Source organism: Genypterus blacodes, unplaced genomic scaffold (assembly GCF_046128005.1).
Source record: "Genypterus blacodes isolate CSIRO-AG114 ecotype Tasmania unplaced genomic scaffold, CSIRO-AGI_Gbla_v1 ptg000021l_1, whole genome shotgun sequence".
Taxonomy (NCBI): Eukaryota; Metazoa; Chordata; class Actinopteri; order Ophidiiformes; family Ophidiidae; genus Genypterus; species Genypterus blacodes.
The window spans coordinates 741934-763311 of record NW_027466834.1 but is presented as its reverse complement, the minus strand read 5'-3'; positions in this window follow the sequence as shown (position 1 = coordinate 763311).

Genomic DNA, 21378 nt, shown 5'->3' with positions numbered 1-21378 from the left:
CTTATCCACTTTGACTTTTTTTTTGGATTGGCCATATCTTGGCATAGGAAACACATAAAAAGCCCCAAATTCACACACAACATCCCCATGGCACCAGGATTCTTTGGTGCAAGTTTGGAGTCATTTTGACAATTTTGACTGAAATCCAATTCCTTTAAAATCCCATATCTTGGACAAGGAGGAAGCTTAAGAGCTCAAAAAATCCACACACACAGTCTGGGTTGCACGATGATTCATTGGTATGCGTTTAAAGAAAATTTAAATTTTGGTCATTTTTTTCAGAGGAGGTAAGGGGGGACCCTTATCCACTTTGACTTTTTTTTGGATGGGCCATATCTTGGCATAGGAAACACATAAAAAGCCCCAAATTCACACACAACATCCCCATGGCACCAGGATTCTTTGGTGCAAGTTTGGAGTCATTTTGACAATTTTGACTGAAATCCAATTCCTTTAAAAGCCCATATCTTGGACAAGTAAGAAGCTTAAGAGCTAAAAAAATCCCCAAACACACTCTGGGGGGCACGATGATTCATTGGTATGAGTTTAAAGAAAATTAAAATGTTGGTGATTTTTTTCAGAGGAGGGAAGGGGGGACCCTTATCCACTTTGATTTTTTTTTTGGATGGGCCATATCTTGGCCTAGGGAACACACAAAAAGCCCCAAATTCACACAAAACATCCCCATGGCACCAGGATTCTTTGGTGCAAGTTTGGAGTCATTTTGACAATTTTGACTGAAATCCAATTCCTTTAAAAGCCCATATCTTGGACAAGGAAGAAGCTAAAGAGCTCAAAAAATCCACAAACACACTCTGGGGGGCACGATGATTCATCGGTATGAGTTTAAAGAAAATTTAAATTTTGGTAATTTTTTTCAGAGGAGATAAGGGGGGACCCTTATCCACTTTGACTTTTTTATGGATGGGCCATATCTTGGCCTAGGAAACACACAACAAGCCCCAAATTCACACACAACATCCCCATGGCACCAGAATTCTTTTGTACAAGTTTGGAGTCATTTTGACAATTATGACCGAAATCCAATTCCTTAAAAAGCCCATATCTTGGACAAGGAAGAAACTAAAGAGCTCAAAAAATACACAAACACACTCTGGGGGGCATGATGATTTATTGGTATGAGTTTAAAGAAAATTTAAATTTTGGTCATTTTTTTCAGAGGAGGTAAGGGGGGACCCTTATCCACTTTGACTTTTTTTTGGATGGGCCAAATCTTGGCATAGAAAACACATAATAAGGCCGCAAATTCACACACAACATCCCCATGGCACCAGGATTCTTTGGTGCAAGTTTGGAGTCATTTTGACAATTTTGACTGAAATCCAATTCCTTTAAAAGCCCATATCTTGGACAAGGAAGAAGCTAAAGAGCTCAAAAAATCCACAAACACACTCTGGGGGGCACGATGATTCATCGGTATGAGTTTAAAGAAAATTTAAATTTTGGTAATTTTTTTCAGAGGAGATAAGGGGGGACCCTTATCCACTTTGACTTTTTTATGGATGGGCCATATCTTGGCCTAGGAAACACACAACAAGCCCCAAATTCACACACAACATCCCCATGGCACCAGAATTCTTTTGTACAAGTTTGGAGTCATTTTGACAATTTTGACCGAAATCCAATTCCTTAAAAAGCCCATATCTTGGACAAGGAAGAAACTAAAGAGCTCAAAAAATACACAAACACACTCTGGGGGTTACGATGATTTATTGGTATGAGTTTAAAGAAAATTTAAATTTTGGTCATTTTTTTCAGAGGAGGTAAGGGGGGACCCTTATCCACTTTGACTTTTTTTTGGATGGGCCAAATCTTGGCATAGAAAACACATAAAAAGCCGCAAATTCACACACAACATCCCCATGGCACCAGGATTCTTTGGTGCAAGTTTGGAGTCATTTTGACAATTTTGACCGAAATCCAATTCCTTGAAAAGCCCATATCTTGGACAAGGAAGAAGCTAAAGAGCTCAAAAAATCCACACACACACTCTGGGGGGCAAGATGATTCATTGGTATGAGTTTAAGGAAAATTTAAACTTTGGTCATTTTTTTCAGAGGACGTAAGGGGGGACCCTTATCCACTTTGACTTTTTTTTGGATGGGCCATATCTTGGCATAGGAAACACATAAAAAGCCCCAAATTCACACACAACATCCCCATGGCTCCAGGATTCTTTGGTGCAAGTTTGGAGTCATTTTGACAATTTTGTCCCATTTCCAATTCCTTAAAAAGCCCATATCTTGGACAAGGAAGAAGCTAAAGAGCTCAAAAAATCCACACACACACTCTGGGGGGCCAGTGATTCATTGGTATGAGTTTAAAGAAAATTTAAATTTTGGTCATTTTTTTTAGAGGAGGTAAGGGGGGACCCTTATCCACTTTGACTTTTTTTTGGATGGGCCATATCTTGGCCTAGGAAACACACAACAAGCCCCAAATTCACACACAACATCCCCATGGCACCAGGATTCTTTGGTGCAAGTTTGGAGTCATTTTGACAATTTTGACCGAAATCCAATTCCTTCAAAAGCCCATATCTTGGACAAGGAAGAAGCTAAAGAGCTCAAAAAATCCACACACACACTCTGGGGGGCACGATGATTCATTGGTATGAGTTTAAAGAAAATTTAAATTTTGGTCATTTTTTTCAGAGGACTTAAGGGGGGACCCTTATCCACTTTGACTTTTTTTTGGATGGGCAATATCTTGGCCTAGGGAACACACAAAAAGCCCCAAATTCACACACAACATCCCCATGGCACCAGGATTCTTTTGTACAAGTTTGGAGTCATTTTGACAATTTTGACTGAACTCCAATTCCTTCAAAAGCCCATATCTTGGACAAGGAAGAAGCTAAAGAGCTCAACAAATCCACACACACACTCTGGGGGGCACGATGATTCATTGGTATGAGTCTAAAGAAAATTTAAATTTTGGTCATTTTTTTCAGAGGAGGTAAGGGGGGAACTTTGACTCTTTTTTGGATGGGCCATATCTTGGCCTAGGGAACACACAAAAAGCCCCAAATTCACACACAACATCCCCATGGCACCAGGATTCTTTAGTGCACGTTTGGAGTCATTTTGGCAATTTTGACTGAAATCCAATTCCTTTAAAAGCCCAAATCTTGGACAAGGAAGAAACTAAAGAGCTCAAAAAATACCCACACACACTCTGGGGGGCACGATGATTCATTGGTATTAGTTTAAAGAAAATTATAATTTTGGTAATTTTTTTCAGAGGAGGTAAGGGGGGACCCTTATCCACTTTGACTTTTTTTTGGATGGGCCATATCTTGGCATAGGAAACACATAAAAAGCCCCAAATTCACACAAAACATCCCCATGGCACCAGGATTCTTTGGTGCAAGTTTGGAGTCATTTTGACAATTTAGTCCCAATTCCAATTCCTTAAAAAGCCCATATCTTGGACAAGGAAGAAGCTAAAGAGCTCAAAAAATACACAAACACACTCTGGGGGGCACGATGATTCATTGGTATGAGTTTAAAGAAAATTTAAATTTTGGTCATTTTTTTCAGAGGAGGTAAGGGGGGACCTTTATCCACTTTGACTTTTTTTTGGATGGGCCATATCTTGGCATAGGAAACACATAAAAAGCCCCAAATTCACACAAAACATCCCCATGGCACCAGGATTCTTTGGTGCAAGTTTGGAGTCATTTTGACAATTTTGACTGAAATCCAATTCCTTTAAAATCCCATATCTTGGACAAGGAGGAAGCTTAAGAGCTCAAAAAATCCACACACACAGTCTGGGTTGCACGATGATTCATTGGTATGCGTTTAAAGAAAATTTAAATTTTGGTCATTTTTTTCAGAGGAGGTAAGGGGGGACCCTTATCCACTTTGACTTTTTTTTTGGATTGGCCATATCTTGGCATAGGAAACACATAAAAAGCCCCAAATTCACACACAACATCCCCATGGCACCAGGATTCTTTGGTGCAAGTTTGGAGTCATTTTGACAATTTTGACTGAAATCCAATTCCTTTAAAATCCCATATCTTGGACAAGGAGGAAGCTTAAGAGCTCAAAAAATCCACACACACAGTCTGGGTTGCACGATGATTCATTGGTATGCGTTTAAAGAAAATTTAAATTTTGGTCATTTTTTTCAGAGGAGGTAAGGGGGGACCCTTATCCACTTTGACTTTTTTTTGGATGGGCCATATCTTGGCATAGGAAACACATAAAAAGCCCCAAATTCACACACAACATCCCCATGGCACCAGGATTCTTTGGTGCAAGTTTGGAGTCATTTTGACAATTTTGACTGAAATCCAATTCCTTTAAAAGCCCATATCTTGGACAAGGAAGAAGCTTAAGAGCTCAAAAAATCCCCAAACACACTCTGGGGGGCAAGATGATTCATTGGTATGAGTTTAAAGAAAATTAAAATGTTGGTGATTTTTTTCAGAGGAGGGAAGGGGGGACCCTTATCCACTTTGATTTTTTTTTTGGATGGGCCATATCTTGGCCTAGGGAACACACAAAAAGCCCCAAATTCACACAAAACATCCCCATGGCACCAGGATTCTTTGGTGCAAGTTTGGAGTCATTTTGACAACTTAGTCCAAATTCCAATTCCTTAAAAAGCCCATATCTTGGACAAGGAAGAAGCTAAAGAGCTAAAAAAATACACAAACACACTCTGGGGGGCACGATGATTCATTGGTATGAGTTTAAAAAAAATTAAAATTTTGGTAATTTTTTTCAGAGGAGGTAAGGGGGGACCCTTATCCACTTTGACTTTTTTTTGGATGGGCCATATCTTGGCATAGGAAACACATAAAAAGCCCCAAATTCACACACAACATCCCCATGGCACCAGGATTCTTTGGTGCAAGTTTGGAGTCATTTTGACAATTTTGACCGAAATCCAATTCCTTCAAAAGCCCATATCTTGGACAAGGAAGAAGCTAAAGAGCTCAAAAAATCCACACACACACTCTGGGGGGCACGATGATTCATTGGTATGAGTTTAAAGAAAATTTAAATTTTGGTCATTTTTTTCAGAGGACTTAAGGGGGGACCCTTATCCACTTTGACTTTTTTTTGGATGGGCAATATCTTGGCCTAGGGAACACACAAAAAGCCCCAAATTCACACACAACATCCCCATGGCACCAGGATTCTTTTGTACAAGTTTGGAGTCATTTTGACAATTTTGACCGAAATCCAATTCCTTCAAAAGCCCATATCTTGGACAAGGAAGAAGCTAAAGAGCTCAAAAAATCCACACACACACTCTGGGGGGCACGATGATTCGTTGGTATGAGTTTAAAGAAAATTTAAATTTTGGTCATTTTTTTCAGAGGACTTAAGGGGGGACCCTTATCCACTTTGACTTTTTTTTGGATGGGCAATATCTTGGCCTAGGGAACACACAAAAAGCCCCAAATTCACACACAACATCCCCATGGCACCAGGATTCTTTTGTACAAGTTTGGAGTCATTTTGACAATTTTGACTGAACTCCAATTCCTTAAAAAGCCCATATCTTGGACAAGGAAGAAGCTAAAGAGCTAAAAAAATACACAAACACACTCTGGGGGGCACGATGATTCATTGGTATGAGTTTAAAAAAAATTAAAATTTTGGTAATTTTTTTCAGAGGAGGTAAGGGGGGACCCTTATCCACTTTGACTTTTTTTTGGATGGGCCATATCTTGGCATAGGAAACACATAAAAAGCCCCAAATTCACACACAACATCCCCATGGCACCAGGATTCTCTGGTGCAAGTTTGGAGTCATTTTGACAATTTTGTCCAAATTCCAATTCCTTAAAAAGCCCATATCTTGGACAAGGAAGAAGCTAAAGAGCTCAAAAAATCCACACACACACTCTGGGGTGCACGATGATTCATTGGTATGCGTTTAAAGAAAATTTAAATTTTGGTCATTTTTTTCAGAGGAGGTAAGGGGGGACCCTTATCCACTTTGACTTTTTTTTGGATGGGCCATATCTTGGCCTAGGGAACACACAAAAAGCCCAAAATTCACACACAACATCCCCATGGCACCAGGATTCTTTGGTGCAAGTTTGGAGTCATTTTGACAATTTTGACTGAAATCCAATTCCTTTAAAAGCCCATATCTTGGACAAGGAAGAAGCTAAAGAGCTCAAAAAATCCACAAACACACACTGGGGGGCACGATGATTCATCGGTATGAGTTTAAAGAAAATTTAAATTTTGGTAATTTTTTTCAGAGGAGATAAGGGGGGACCCTTATCCACTTTGACTTTTTTATGGATGGGCCATATCTTGGCCTAGGAAACACACAACAAGCCCCAAATTCACACACAACATCCCCATGGCACCAGAATTGTTTTGTACAAGTTTGGAGTCATTTTGACAATTTTGACCGAAATCCAATTCCTTAAAAAGCCCATATCTTGGACAAGGAAGAAACTAAAGAGCTCAAAAAATACACAAACACACTCTGGGGGGCACGATGATTTATTGGTATGAGTTTAAAGAAAATTTAAATTTTGGTCATTTTTTTCAGAGGAGGTAAGGGGGGACCCTTATCCACTTTGACTTTTTTTTGGATGTGCCAAATCTTGGCATAAAAAACACATAAAAAGCCGCAAATTCACACACAACATCCCCATGGCAACAGGATTCTTTGGTGCAAGTTTGGAGTCATTTTGACAATTTTGACCGAAATCCAATTCCTTTAAAAGCCCATATCTTGGACAAGGAAGAAGCTAAAGAGCTCAAAAAATCCACAAACACACTCTGGGGGGCACGATGATTCATCGGTATGAGTTTAAAGAAAATTTAAATTTTGGTAATTTTTTTCAGAGGAGATAACGGGGGACCCTTATCCACTTTGACTTTTTTATGGATGGGCCATATCTTGGCCTAGGAAACACACAACAAGCCCCAAATTCACACACAACATCCCCATGGCACCAGAATTCTTTTGTACAAGTTTGGAGTCATTTTGACAATTTTGACCGAAATCCAATTCCTTAAAAAGCCCATATCTTGGACAAGGAAGAAACTAAAGAGCTCAAAAAATACACAAACACACTCTGGGGGGCACGATGATTTATTGGTATGAGTTTAAAGAAAATTTAAATTTTGGTCATTTTTTTCAGAGGAGGTAAGGGGGGACCCTTATCCACTTTGACTTTTTTTTGGATGGGCCAAATCTTGGCATAGAAAACACATAAAAAGCCGCAAATTCACACACAACATCCCCATGGCACCAGGATTCTTTGGTGCAAGTTTGGAGTCATTTTGACAATTTTGACCGAAATCCAATTCCTTTAAAAGCCCATATCTTGGACAAGGAAGAAGCTAAAGAGCTCAAAAAATCCACACACACACTCTGGGGGGCACGATGATTCATTGGTATGAGTTTAAGGAAAATTTAAACTTTGGTCATTTTTTTCAGAGGACGTAAGGGGGGACCCTTATCCACTTTGACTTTTTTTTGGATGGGCCATATCGTGGCATAGGAAACACATAAAAAGCCCCAAATTCACACACAACATCCCCATGGCACCAGGATTCTTTGGTGCAAGTTTGGAGTCATTTTGACAATTTTGACCGAAATCCAATTCCTTTAAAAGCCCATATCTTGGACAAGGAGGAAGCTTAAGAGCTAAAAAAATACACAAACACACTCTGGGGGGCACGATGATTCATTGATATGCGTTTGAAGAAATATAAATTTTGGTCATTTTTTTCAGAGGAGGTAAGGGGGGACCCTTATCCACTTTGACTTTTTTTTGGATGGGCCATATCTTGGCATAGGAAACACATAAAAAGCCCCAAATTCACACACAACATCCCCATGGCTCCAGGATTCTTTGGTGCAAGTTTGGAGTCATTTTGACAATTTTGTCCCATTTCCAATTCCTTAAAAAGCCCATATCTTGGACAAGGAAGAAGCTAAAGAGCTCAAAAAATCCACACACACACTCTGGGGGGCCAGTGATTCATTGGTATGAGATTAAAAAAAATTAAAATGTTGGTCATTTTTTTTAGAGGAGGTAAGGGGGGACCCTTATCCACTTTGACTTTTTTTTGGATGGGCCATATCTTGGCCTAGGAAACACACAACAAGCCCCAAATTCACACACAACATCCCCATGGCACCAGGATTCTTTGGTGCAAGTTTGGAGTCATTTTGACAATTTTGACCGAAATCCAATTCCTTCAAAAGCCCATATCTTGGACAAGGAAGATGTCAAAGAGCTCAAAAAATCCACACACACACTCTGGGGGGCACGATGATTCATTGGTATGAGTTTAAAGAAAATTTAAATTTTGGTCATTTTTTTCAGAAGACTTAAGGGGGGACCCTTATCCACTTTGACTTTTTTTTGGATGGGCAATATCTTGGCCTAGGGAACACACAAAAAGCCCCAAATTCACACACAACATCCCCATGGCACCAGGATTCTTTTGTACAAGTTTGGAGTCATTTTGACAATTTTGACTGAACTCCAATTCCTTCAAAAGCCCATATCTTGGACAAGGAAGATGCTAAAGAGGTCAAAAAATCCACAAACACACTCTGGGGGGCACGATGATTCATCGGTATGAGTTTAAAGAAAATTTAAATTTTGGTAATTTTTTTCAGAGGAGGTAAGGGGGGACCCTTATCCACTTTGACTTTTTTATGGATGGGCCATATCTTGGCCTAGGAAACACACAACAAGCCCCAAATTCACACACAACATCCCCATGGCACCAGAATTCTTTTGTACAAGGTTAGAGTCATTTTGACAATTTTGACCGAAATCCAATTCCTTAAAAAGCCCATATCTTGGACAAGGAAGAAACTTAAGAGCTCAAAAAATACACAAACACACTCTGGGGGGCACGATGATTTATTGGTATGAGTTTAAAGAAAATTTAAATTTTGGTCATTTTTTTCAGAGGAGGTAAGGGGGGACCCTTATCCACTTTGACTTTTTTTTGGATGGGCCAAATCTTGGCATAGAAAACACATAAAAAGCCGCAAATTCACACACAACATCCCCATGGCACCAGGATTCTTTGGTGCAAGTTTGGAGTCATTTTGACAATTTTGACTGAAATCCAATTCCTTTAAAAGCCCATATCTTGGACAAGGAAGAAGCTAAAGAGCTCAAAAAATCCACACACACACTCTGGGGGGCACGATGATTCATTGGTATGAGTTTAAGGAAAATTTAAACTTTGGTCATTTTTTTCAGAGGACGTAAGGGGGGACCCTTATCCACTTTGACTTTTTTTTGGATGGGCCATATCTTGGCATAGGAAACACATAAAAAGCCCCAAATTCACACACAACATCCCCATGGCACCAGGATTCTTTGGTGCAAGTTTGGAGTCATTTTGACCATTTTGACCGAAATCCAATTCCTTTAAAAGCCCATATCTTGGACAAGGAGGAAGCTTAAGAGCTCAAAAAATACACAAACACACTCTGGGGGGCACGATGATTCATTGATATGCGTTTGAAGAAATATAAATTTTGGTCATTTTTTTCAGAGGAGGTAAGGGGGGACCCTTATCCACTTTGACTTTTTTTTGGATGGGCCATATCTTGGCATAGGAAACACATAAAAAGCCCCAAATTCACACACAACATCCCCATGGCTCCAGGATTCTTTGGTGCAAGTTTGGAGTCATTTTGACAATTTTGTCCCATTTCCAATTCCTTAAAAAGCCCATATCTTGGACAAGGAAGAAGCTAAAGAGCTAAAAAAAATACACAAACACACTCTGGGGGGCACGATGATTCATTGGTATGAGTTTAAAGAAAATTTAAATTTTGGTAATTGTTTTCAGAGGAGGTAAGGGGGGACCCTTATCCACTTTGACTTTTTTTTGGATGGGCCATATCTTGGCATAGAAAACACATAAAAAGCCGCAAATTCACACACAACATCCCCATGGCACCAGGATTCTTTGGTGCAAGTTTGGAGTCATTTTGACAATTTTGACTGAAATCCAATTCCTTTAAAAGCCCATATCTTGGACAAGGAAGAAGCTAAAGAGCTCAAAAAATCCACACACACACTCTGGGGGGCACGATGATTCATTGGTATGAGTTTAAGGAAAATTTAAACTTTGGTCATTTTTTTCAGAGGACGTAAGGGGGGACCCTTATCCACTTTGACTTTTTTTTGGATGGGCCATATCTTGGCATAGGAAACACATAAAAAGCCCCAAATTCACACACAACATCCCCATGGCACCAGGATTCTTTGGTGCAAGTTTGGAGTCATTTTGACCATTTTGACCGAAATCCAATTCCTTTAAAAGCCCATATCTTGGACAAGGAGGAAGCTTAAGAGCTCAAAAAATACACAAACACACTCTGGGGGGCACGATGATTCATTGATATGCGTTTGAAGAAATATAAATTTTGGTCATTTTTTTCAGAGGAGGTAAGGGGGGACCCTTATCCACTTTGACTTTTTTTTGGATGGGCCATATCTTGGCATATGAAACACATAAAAAGCCCCAAATTCACACACAACATCCCCATGGCTCCAGGATTCTTTGGTGCAAGTTTGGAGTCATTTTGACAATTTTGTCCCATTTCCAATTCCTTAAAAAGCCCATATCTTGGACAAGGAAGAAGCTAAAGAGCTAAAAAAAATCCACAAACACACTCTGGGGGGCACGATGATTCATTGGTATGAGTTTAAAGAAAATTTAAATTTTGGTAATTGTTTTCAGAGGAGGTAAGGGGGGACCCTTATCCACTTTGACTTTTTTTTGGATGGGCCATATCTTGGCCTAGGAAACACACAACAAGCCCCAAATTCACACACAACATCCCCATGGCACCAGAATTCTTTTGTACAAGTTTGGAGTCATTTTGACAATTTTGACCGAAATCCAATTCCTTAAAAAGCCCATATCTTGGACAAGGAAGAAGCTAAAGAGCTCAAAAAATACACAAACACACTCTGGGGGGCACGATGATTCATTGGTATGAGTTTAAGGAAAATTTAAATTTTGGTCATTTTTTTCAGAGGACGTAAGGGGGGACCCTTATCCACTTTGACTTTTTTTTTGATGGGCCATATCTTGGCATAGGAAACACATAAAAAGCCCCAAATTCACACACAACATCCCCATGGCACCAGGATTCTTTGGTGCAAGTTTGGAGTCATTTTGACAATTTTGACCAAAATCCAATTCCTTTAAAAGCCCATATCTTGGACAAGGAGGAAGCTTAAGAGCTCAAAAAATACACAAACACACTCTGGGGGGCACGATGATTCATTGATATGCGTTTGAAGAAATATAAATTTTGGTCATTTTTTTCAGAGGAGGTAAGGGGGGACCCTTATCCACTTTGACTTTTTTTGGATGGGCAATATCTTGGCCTAGGGAACACACAAAAAGCCCCAAATTCACACACAACATCCCCATGGCACCAGGATTCTTTTGTACAAGTTTGGAGTCATTTTGACAATTTTGACTGAACTCCAATTCCTTCAAAAGCCCATATCTTGGACAAGGAAGATGCTAAAGAGGTCAAAAAATCCACACACACACTCTGGGGGGCACAATGATTCATTGGTATGAGTTTAAAAAAAAATTAAAATTTTGGTCATTTTTTTCAGAGGAGGTAAGGGGGGACCCTTATCCACTTTGACATTTTTTTGGATGGGCCATATCTTGGCCTAGGAAACACACAACAAGCCCCAAATTCACACACAACATCCCCATGGCTCCAGGATTCTTTGGTGCAAGTTTGGAGTCATTTTGACAATTTTGACTGAAATCCAATTCCTTTAAAAGCCCATATCTTGGACAAGGAAGAAGCTAAAGAGCTCAAAAAATCCACAAACACACTCTGGGGGGCACGATGATTCATTGGTATGAGTTTAAAGAAAATTTAAATTTTGGTAATTGTTTTCAGAGGAGGTAAGGGGGGACCCTTATCCACTTTGACTTTTTTTTGGATGGGCCATATCTTGGCCTAGGAAACACACAACAAGCCCCAAATTCACACACAACATCTCCGTGGCACCAGGATTCTTTGGTACAAGTTTGGAGTCATTTTGACAATTTTGACTGAAATCCAATTCCTTTAAAAGCCCAAATCTTGGACAAGGAAGAAGCTAAAGAGCTCAAAAAATCCACACACACACTCTGGGGGGCACGATGATTCATTGGTATGCGTTTAAAGAAAATTTAAATTTTGGTCATTTTTTCCAGAGGAGGTTAGGGGGGACCCTTATCCACTTTGACTTTTTTTTGGATGGGCCATATCTTGGCCTAGGAAACACACAACAAGCCCCAAATTCACACACAACATCCCCATGGCACCAGGATTCTTTGGTACAAGTTTGGAGTCATTTTGACAATTTTGACTGAAATCCAATTCCTTTAAAAGCCCATATCTTGGACAAGGAGGAAGCTTAAGAGCTCAAAAAATACACAAACACACTCTGAGGGGCACGATGATTCATTGATATGCGTTTAAAGAAATATAAATTTTGGTCATTTTTTTCAGAGGACGTAAGGGGGGACCCTTATCCACTTTGACTTTTTTTTGGATGGGCCATATCTTGGCCTAGGAAACACACAACAAGCCCCAAATTCACACACAACATCCCCATGGCACCAGGATTGTTTGGTACAAGTTTGGAGTCATTTTGACAATTTTGACCAAAATCCAATTCCTTCAAAAGCCCATATCTTGGACAAGGAAGAAGCTAAAGAGCTCAAAAAATCCACACACACACTCTGGGGGGCACGATGATTCATTGGTATGAGTTTAAAAAAAAAAAAAATTTTGGTCATTTTTTTCAGAGGAGGTAAGGGGGGACCCTTATCCACTTTGACTTTATTTTGGATTGGCCATATCTTGGCATAGGAAACACATAAAAAGCCCCAAATTCACACACAACATCCCCATGGCACCGGGATTCTTTGGTACAAGTTTGGAGTCATTTTGACAATTTTGACCAAAATCCAATTCCTTTAAAAGCCATATCTTGGACAAGGAAGAAGCTAAAGAGCTCAAAAAATCCACACACACACTCTGGGGGGCACGATTATTCATTGGTATGAGTTGAAAGAAAATTAAAATTTTGGTCATTTTTTCAGAGGAGGTAAGGGGGTACCCTTATCCACTCTGACTTTATTTTGGATGGGCCATATCTTGGCCTAGGGAACACACAAAAAGCCGCAAATTCACACACAACATCCCCATGGCACCAGGATTCTTTGGTGCAAGTTTGGAGTCATTTTGACGATTTTGACTGAAATCCAATTCCTTTAAAAGCCCAAATCTTGGACAAAGAGGAAGCTAAAGAGCTCAAAAAATCCACACACACACTCTGGGGGGCACGATGATTCATTGGTATGAGTTTAAAGAAAATTTAAATTTTGGTCATTTTTTTCAGAGGAGGTAAGGGGGGACCCTTATCCACTTTGACTTTTTTTTGGATGGGCCATATCTTGGCCTAGAGAACACACAAAAAGCCCCAAATTCACACACAACATCCCCATGGCACCAGGATTCTTTGGTGCAAGTTTGGAGTCATTTTGACAATTTTGACCGAAATTCAATTCCTTTAAAAGCCCATATCTTGGACAAGGAAGAAGCTAAAGAGCTCAAAAAATACACAAACACACTCTGGGGGGCACGATGATTCATTGGTATGAGTTTAAAAAAAATTAAAATTGTGGTCATTTTTTTCAGAGGATGTAAGGGGGGACCCTTACCCAGTTTGACTTTTTTTTGGATGGGCCATATCTTGGCATAGGAAACACATAAAAAGCCCCAAATTCACACACAACATCCCCATGGCACCAGGATTCTTTGGTGCAAGTTTGGAGTCATTTGGACATTTTGACCGAAATTCAATTCCTTTAAAAGCCCATATCTTGGACAAGGAGGAAGCTTAAGAGCTCAAAAAATACACAAGCACACTCTGGGGGGCACGATGATTCATTGATATGCGTTGAAAGAAATATAAATTTTGGTCATTTTTTTCAGAGGAGGTAAGGGGGGACCCTTATCCACTTTGACTTTTTTTTGGGTGGGCCATATCTTGGCATAGGAAACACATAAAAAGCCCCAAATTCACACAAAACATCCCCATGGCACCAGGATTCTTTGGTGCAAGTTTGGAGTCATTTTGACAATTTTGTCCAAATTCCAATTCCTTAAAAAGCCCATATCTTGGACAAGGAAGAAGCTAAAGAGCTCAAAAAATACACAAACACACTCTGGGGGGCACGATGATTCATTGGTATGAGTTTTAAAAAAATCAAAATGTTGGTCATTTTTTTCAGAGGAGGTGATCCACTTTGACTTTTTTTTGGATGGGCCATATCTTGGCATAGGAAACACATAAAAAGCCCCAAATTCACACACAACATCCCCATGGCACCAGGATTCTTTGGTGCAAGTTTGGAGTCATTTTGACAATTTTGACCGAAATTCAATTCCTTTAAAAGCCCATATCTTGGACAAGGAAGAAGCTAAAGAGCTCAAAAAATACACAAACACACTCTGGGGGGCACGATGATTCATTGGTATGAGTTTAAGAAATTTTTAAATTTTGGTCATTTTTTTCAGGGGAGGTAAGGGGGGACCCTTATCCACTTTGACTTTTTTTTGGATGGGCCATATCTTGGCCTAGGGAACACACAAAAAGCCCCAAATTCACACACAACATCCCCATGGCACCAGTATCTTTGGTGCACGTTTGGAGTCATTTTGGCAATTTTGACTGAAATCCAATTCCTTTAAAAGCCCATATCTTGGACAAGGAAGAAGCTAAAGAGCTCAAAAAATACACAAACACACTCTGGGGTGCACGATGATTCATTGGTATGAGTGTAAAAAAAATTAAAATTTTGGTCATTTTTTTCAGAGGAGGTAAGGGGGGACCCTTATCCACTTTGACTTTTTTTTGGATGGGCCATATCTTGGCCTAGGGAACACACAAAAAGCCCCAAATTCACACACAACATCCCCATGGCACCAGGATTCTTTGGTGCAAGTTTGGAGTCATTTTGACAATTTTGACTGAAATCCAATTCCTTTTACAGCCCATATCTTGGACAAGGAGGAAGCTTAAGAGCTCAAAAAATACACAAACACACTCTGGGGGGCACGATGATTCATTGATATGCGTTTAAAAAAATATAAATTTTGGTCATTTTTTTCAGAGGAGGTAAGGGGGGACCCTTATCCACTTTGACTTTTTTTTGGATGGGCCATATCTTGGCATAGGAAACACATAAAAAGCCCCAAATTCACACAAAACATCCCCATGGCACCAGGATTCTTTGGTGCAAGTTTGGAGTCATTTTGACAATTTTGTCCCAATTCCAATTCCTTTAAAAGCCCATATCTTTACAAGGAGGAAGCTTAAAAGCTCATAAAATCCACACACACACTCTGGGGTGCACGATGATTCATTGGTATGAGTTTAAAGAAAATTCAAATTTTGGTCATTTTTTTCAGAGGAGGTAAGGGGGGACCCTTATCCACTTTGACTTTTTTTTGGATGGGCCATATCTTGGCCTAGGGAACACACAAAAAGCCCCAAATTCACACACAACATCCCCATGGCACCAGGATTCTTTGGTGCAAGTTTGGAGTCATTTTGACAATTTTGACTGAAGTCCAATTCCTTTAAAAGCCCATATCTTGGACAAGGAAGAAGCTAAAGAGCTCAAAAAATTCCACACACACACTCTGGGGGGCACGATGATTCATTGGTTAGAGTTTAAAGAAAATTTTAATTTTGGTCATTTTTTCAGAGGAGGTTAGGGGGGACCCTTATCACCTTTGACTTTTTTTTGGATGGGCCATATCTTGGCCTAGGGAACACACAAAAAGCCCCAAATTCACACACAACATCCCCATGGCACCAGGATTCTTTGGTGCAAGTTTGGAGTCATTTTGACAATTTTGACTGAAATCCAATTCCTTTAAAAGCCCATATCTTGGACAAGGAGGAAGCTTAAGAGCTCAAAAAATCCACACACACACTCTGGGGTGCACTATGATTCATTGGTATGAGTTTAAAGAAAATTCAAATTTTGGTCATTTTTTTCAGAGGAGGTAAGGGGGGACCCTTATCCACTTTGACTTTTTTTTGGATGGGCCATATCTTGGCCTAGGGAACACACAAAAAGCCCCAAATTCACACACAACATCCCCATGGCACCAGGATTCTTTGGTGCAAGTTTGGAGTCATTTTGACAATTTTGACTGAAGTCCAATTCCTTTAAAAGCCCATATCTTGGACAAGGAAGAAGCTAAAGAGCTCAAAAAATCCCCACACACACTCTGGGGGGCACGATGATTCATTGGTAAGAGTTTAAAGAAAATTTAAATTTTGGTCATTTTTTCAGAGGAGGTAAGGGGGGACCCTTTTCCACTTTGACTTTTTTTTGGATGGGCCATATCTTGGCCTAGGGAACACACAAAAAGCCCCAAATTCACACACAACATCCCCATGGCACCAGGATTCTTTGGTGCAAGTTTGGAGTCATTTTGACAATTTTGACTGAAATTCAATTCCTTTAAAAGCCCATATCTTGGACAAGGAAGAAGCTAAAGAGCTCAAAAAATCCACAAACACACTCTGGGGGGCACGATGATTCATTGGTTTGCGTTTAAAAAAAATTTAAATTTTGGTAATTTTTTTCAGGGGAGGTAAGGGGGGACCCTTATCCACTTTGACTTTTTTTTGGATGGGCCATATCTTGGCCTAGGGAACACACAAAAAGCCCCAAATTCACACACAACATCCCCATGGCACCAGGATTCTTTGGTGCATGTTTGGAGTCATTTTGGCAATTTTGACTGAAATCCAATTCCTTAAAAAGCCCAAATCTTGGACAAGGAAGAAACTAAAGAGCTCAAAAAATACCCACACACACTCTGGGGGGCACGATGATTCATTGGTATGAGTTTAAAAAAAAATTACAATTTTGGTCATTTTTTTCAGAGGAGGTAAGGGGGGACCCTTATCCACTTTGATTTTTTTTTTGGATGGGCCATATCTTGGCCTAGGGAACACACAAAAAGCCCCAAATTCACACAAAACATCCCCATGGAACCAGAATTCTTTGGTGCAAGTTTGGAGTCATTTTGACAATTTTGTCCCAATTCCAATTCCTTAAAAAGCCCATATCTTGGACAAGGAAGAAACTAAAGAGCTCAAAAAATACCCACACACACTCTGGGGGGCACGATGATTCATTGGTATGAGTTAAAAAAAATTAAAATTTTGGTCATTTTTTTCAGAGGAGGTAAGGGGGGACCCTTATCCACTTTGATTTTTTGTTTGGATGGGCCATATCTTGGCCTAGGGAACACACAAAAAGCCCCAAATTCACACAAAACATCCCCATGGCACCAGAATTCTTTGGTGCAAGTTTGGAGTCATTTTGACAATTTTGACCGAAATTCAAATCCTTTAAAAGCCCATATCTTGGACAAGGAAGAAGCTAAAGAGCTCAAAAAATACACAAACACACTCTGGGGGGCACGATGATTCACTGGTATGAGTTTAAAAAAAATTTAAATTTTGGTAATTTTTTTCAGGGGAGGTAAGGGGGGACCCTTATCCACTTTGACTTTTTTTTGGATGGGCCATATCTTGGCCTAGGGAACACACAAAAAGCCCCAAATTCACACACAACATCCCCATGGCAATAGGATTCTTTGGAGCACGTTTGGAGTCATTTTGGCAATTTTGACTGAAATCCAATTCCTTTAAAAGCCCAAATCTTGGACAAGGAAGAAACTAAAGAGCTCAAAAAATACCCACACACACTCTGGGGGGCAAGATGATTCATTGGTATGAGTTTAAAAAAAATTTAAATTTTGGTCATTTTTTTCAGAGGAGGTAAGGGGGGACCCTTATCCACTTTGACTTTTTTTTGGATGGGCCATATCTTGGCCTAGTGAACACACAAAAAGCCCCAAATTCACACACAACATCCCCATGGCACCAGGATTCTTTGGTGCAAGTTTGGAGTCATTTTGACAATTTTGTCTGAAATCCAATTCCTTTAAAAGCCCATATCTTGGACAAGGAGGAAGCTTAAGATCTCAAAAAATACACAAACACACTCTGGGGGGCACGATGATTCATTGGTATGAGTTTAAAAAAAATTACAATTTTGGTCATTTTTTTCAGAGGAGGTAAGGGGGGACCCTTATTACTTTGATTTTTTTTTTGGATGGGCCATATCTTGGCCTAGGGAACACACAAAAAGCCCCAAATTCACACAAAACATCCCCATGGCACCAGAATTCTTTGGTGCAAGTTTGGAGTCATTTTGACAATTTTGACCGAAATTCAATTCCTTTAAAAGCCCATATCTTGGACAAGGAAGAAGGTAAAGAGCTCAAAAAATACACGAACACACTCTGGGGGGCACGATGATTCATTGGTATGAGTTTAAAAAAAATTTAAATTTTGGTAATTTTTTTCAGGGGAGGTAAGGGGGGACCCTTATCCACTTTGACTTTTTTTTGGATGGGCCATATCTTGGCCTAGGGAACACACAAAAAGCCCCAAATTCACACACAACATCCCCATGGCACCAGGATTCTTTGGTGCACGTTTGGAGTCATTTTGGCAATTTTGACTGAAATCCAATTCCTTTAAAAGCCCAAATCTTGGACAAGGAAGAAACTAAAGAGCTCAAAAAATACCCACACACACTCTGGGGGGCAAGATGATTCATTGGTATGAGTTTAAAAAAAATTAAAATTTTGGTCATTTTTTTCAGAGGAGGTAAGGGGGGACCCTTATCCACTTTGATTTTTTTTGGATGGGCCATATCTTGGCCTAGGGAACACACAAAAAGCCCCAAATTCACACAAAACATCCCCATGGCACCAGAATTCTTTGGTGCAAGTTTGGAGTCATTTTGACAATTTTGTCCCAATTCCAATTCCTTAAAAAGCCCATATCTTGGACAAGGAAGAAGCTAAAGAGCTCAAAAAATACACAAACACACTCTGGGGTGCACGATGATTCATTGGTATGAGTTTAAAAAAAATTTAAATTTTGGTCATTTTTTTCAGAGGAGGTAAGGGGGGACCCTTATCCACTTTGACTTTTTTTTGGATGGGCCATATCTTGGCCTAGTGAACACACAAAAAGCCCCAAATTCACACACAACATCCCCATGGCACCAGGATTCTTTGGTGCAAGTTTGGAGTCATTTTGACAATTTTGACTGAAATCCAATTCCTTTAAAAGCCCATATCTTGGACAAGGAGGAAGCTTAAGAGCTCAAAAAATCCACAAACACACTCTGGGGTGCACATTAAATTACATTTACATTACGAGCATTTTGGCAGACGCTTTTATCCAAAGCGACTTACATTACATTACCACCCTACGCAGAGTGGGGAGCAATTGAGGGTTCGGTGCCTTGCTCAGGGGCACCTTGGCAGGGACTCGAACCGGCGATCCTCCAGTTCCCAAGCGGAAGCTCTACCCACTGAGCTACTGCCTCTAAAGAAAATTTAAATTTTGGTCATTTTTTTCAGAGGAGGTAAGGGGGGACCCTTATCCACTTTGACTTTTTTTTGGATGGGCCATATCTTGGCATAGGAAACACATAAAAAGCCCCAAATTCACACAAAACATCCCCATGGCACCAGGATTCTTTGGTGCAAGTTTGGAGTCATTTTGACAATTTTGACCGAAATCCAATTCCTTTAAAAGCCGATGTCTTGGACAAGGAGGAAGCTAAAGAGCTCAAAAAATCCCCACACACACTCTGGGGGGCACGATGATTCATTGGTATGAGTTTAAAGAAAATTAAAATTTTGGTCATTTTTTTCAGAGGAGGTAAGGGGGGACCCTTATCCACTTTGACTTTTTTTTGGATGGGCCATATCTTGGCCTAGGAAACACATAAAAAGCCCCAAATTCACACACAACATCCCCATGGCACCAGGATTCTTTGGTGCAAGTTTGGAGTCATTTTGACAAATTTGTCCCAATTCCAATTCTTAAAAAGCCCATATCTTGGACAAGGAAGAAGCTAAAGAGCTCAAAAAATACACAAACACACTCTGGGGGGCACGATGATTCATTGGTATGAGTTTAAAAAAAATTAAAATTTTGGTAATTGTTTTCAGAGGAGGTAAGGAGGGACGCTTATCCACTTTGACTTTTTTTTGGATGGGCCATATCTTGGCCTAGGCAACACACAAAAAGCCCCAAATTCACACACAACATCCCCATGGCACCAGGATTCTTTGGTGCAAGTTTGGAGTCATTTTGACAATTTTGACTGAAATCCAATTCCTTTAAAAGCCCATATCTTGGACAAGGAGGAAGCTTAAGAGCTCAAAAAATCCTCACACACACTCTGGGGTGCACGATGATTCATTGGTATGAGTTTAAAGAAAATTTAAATTTTGGTCATTTTTTTCAGAGGAGGTAAGGGGGGACCCTTATCCACTTTGATTTTTTTTGGATGGGCCATATCTTGGCCTAGGGAACACACAAAAAGCCCCAAATTCACACACAACATCCCCATGACACCAGGATTCTTTGGTGCAAGTTTGGAGTCATTTTGACAATTTTGACTGAAATCCAATTCCTTTAAAAGCCCATATCTTGGACAAGGAGGAAGCTTAAGAGCTCAAAAAATACACAAACACACTCTGGGGGGCACGATGATTCATTGGTATACGTTTAAAGAAAATTTAAATTTTGGTCATTTTTTTCAGAGGAGGTTAGGGGGGACCATTATCCACTATGACTTTTTTTTGGATGGGCCATATCTTGGCATAGGAAACACATAAAAAGCCCCAAATTCACACACAACATCCCCATGGCACCAGGATTCTTTGGTGCAAGTTTGGAGTCATTTTGACAATTTTGTCCAAATTCCAATTCCTTAAAAGGCCCATATCTCGGACAAGGAGGAAGCTTAAGAGCTCAAAAAATCCACACACACACTCTGGGGTGCACGATGATTCATTGGTATGCGTTTAAAGAAAATTTAAATTTTGGTCATTTTTTTCAGAGGAGGTAAAGGGGGACCCTTATCCACTTTGACTTTATTTTGGATGGGCCAAATCTTGGCATAGAAAACACATAAAAAGCCGCAAATTCACACACAACATCCCCATGGCACCAGGATTCTTTGGTGCAAGTTTGGAGTCATTTTGACAATTTTGACCGAAATTCAATTCCTTTAAAAGCCCATATCTTGGACAAGGAAGAAGCTAAAGAGCTCAAAAAATACACAAACACACTCTGGGGGGCACGATGATTCATTGCTATGCGTTTAAAAAAAATTTAAATTTTGGTTATTTTTTACAGAGGAGGTAAAGGGGGACCCTTATCCA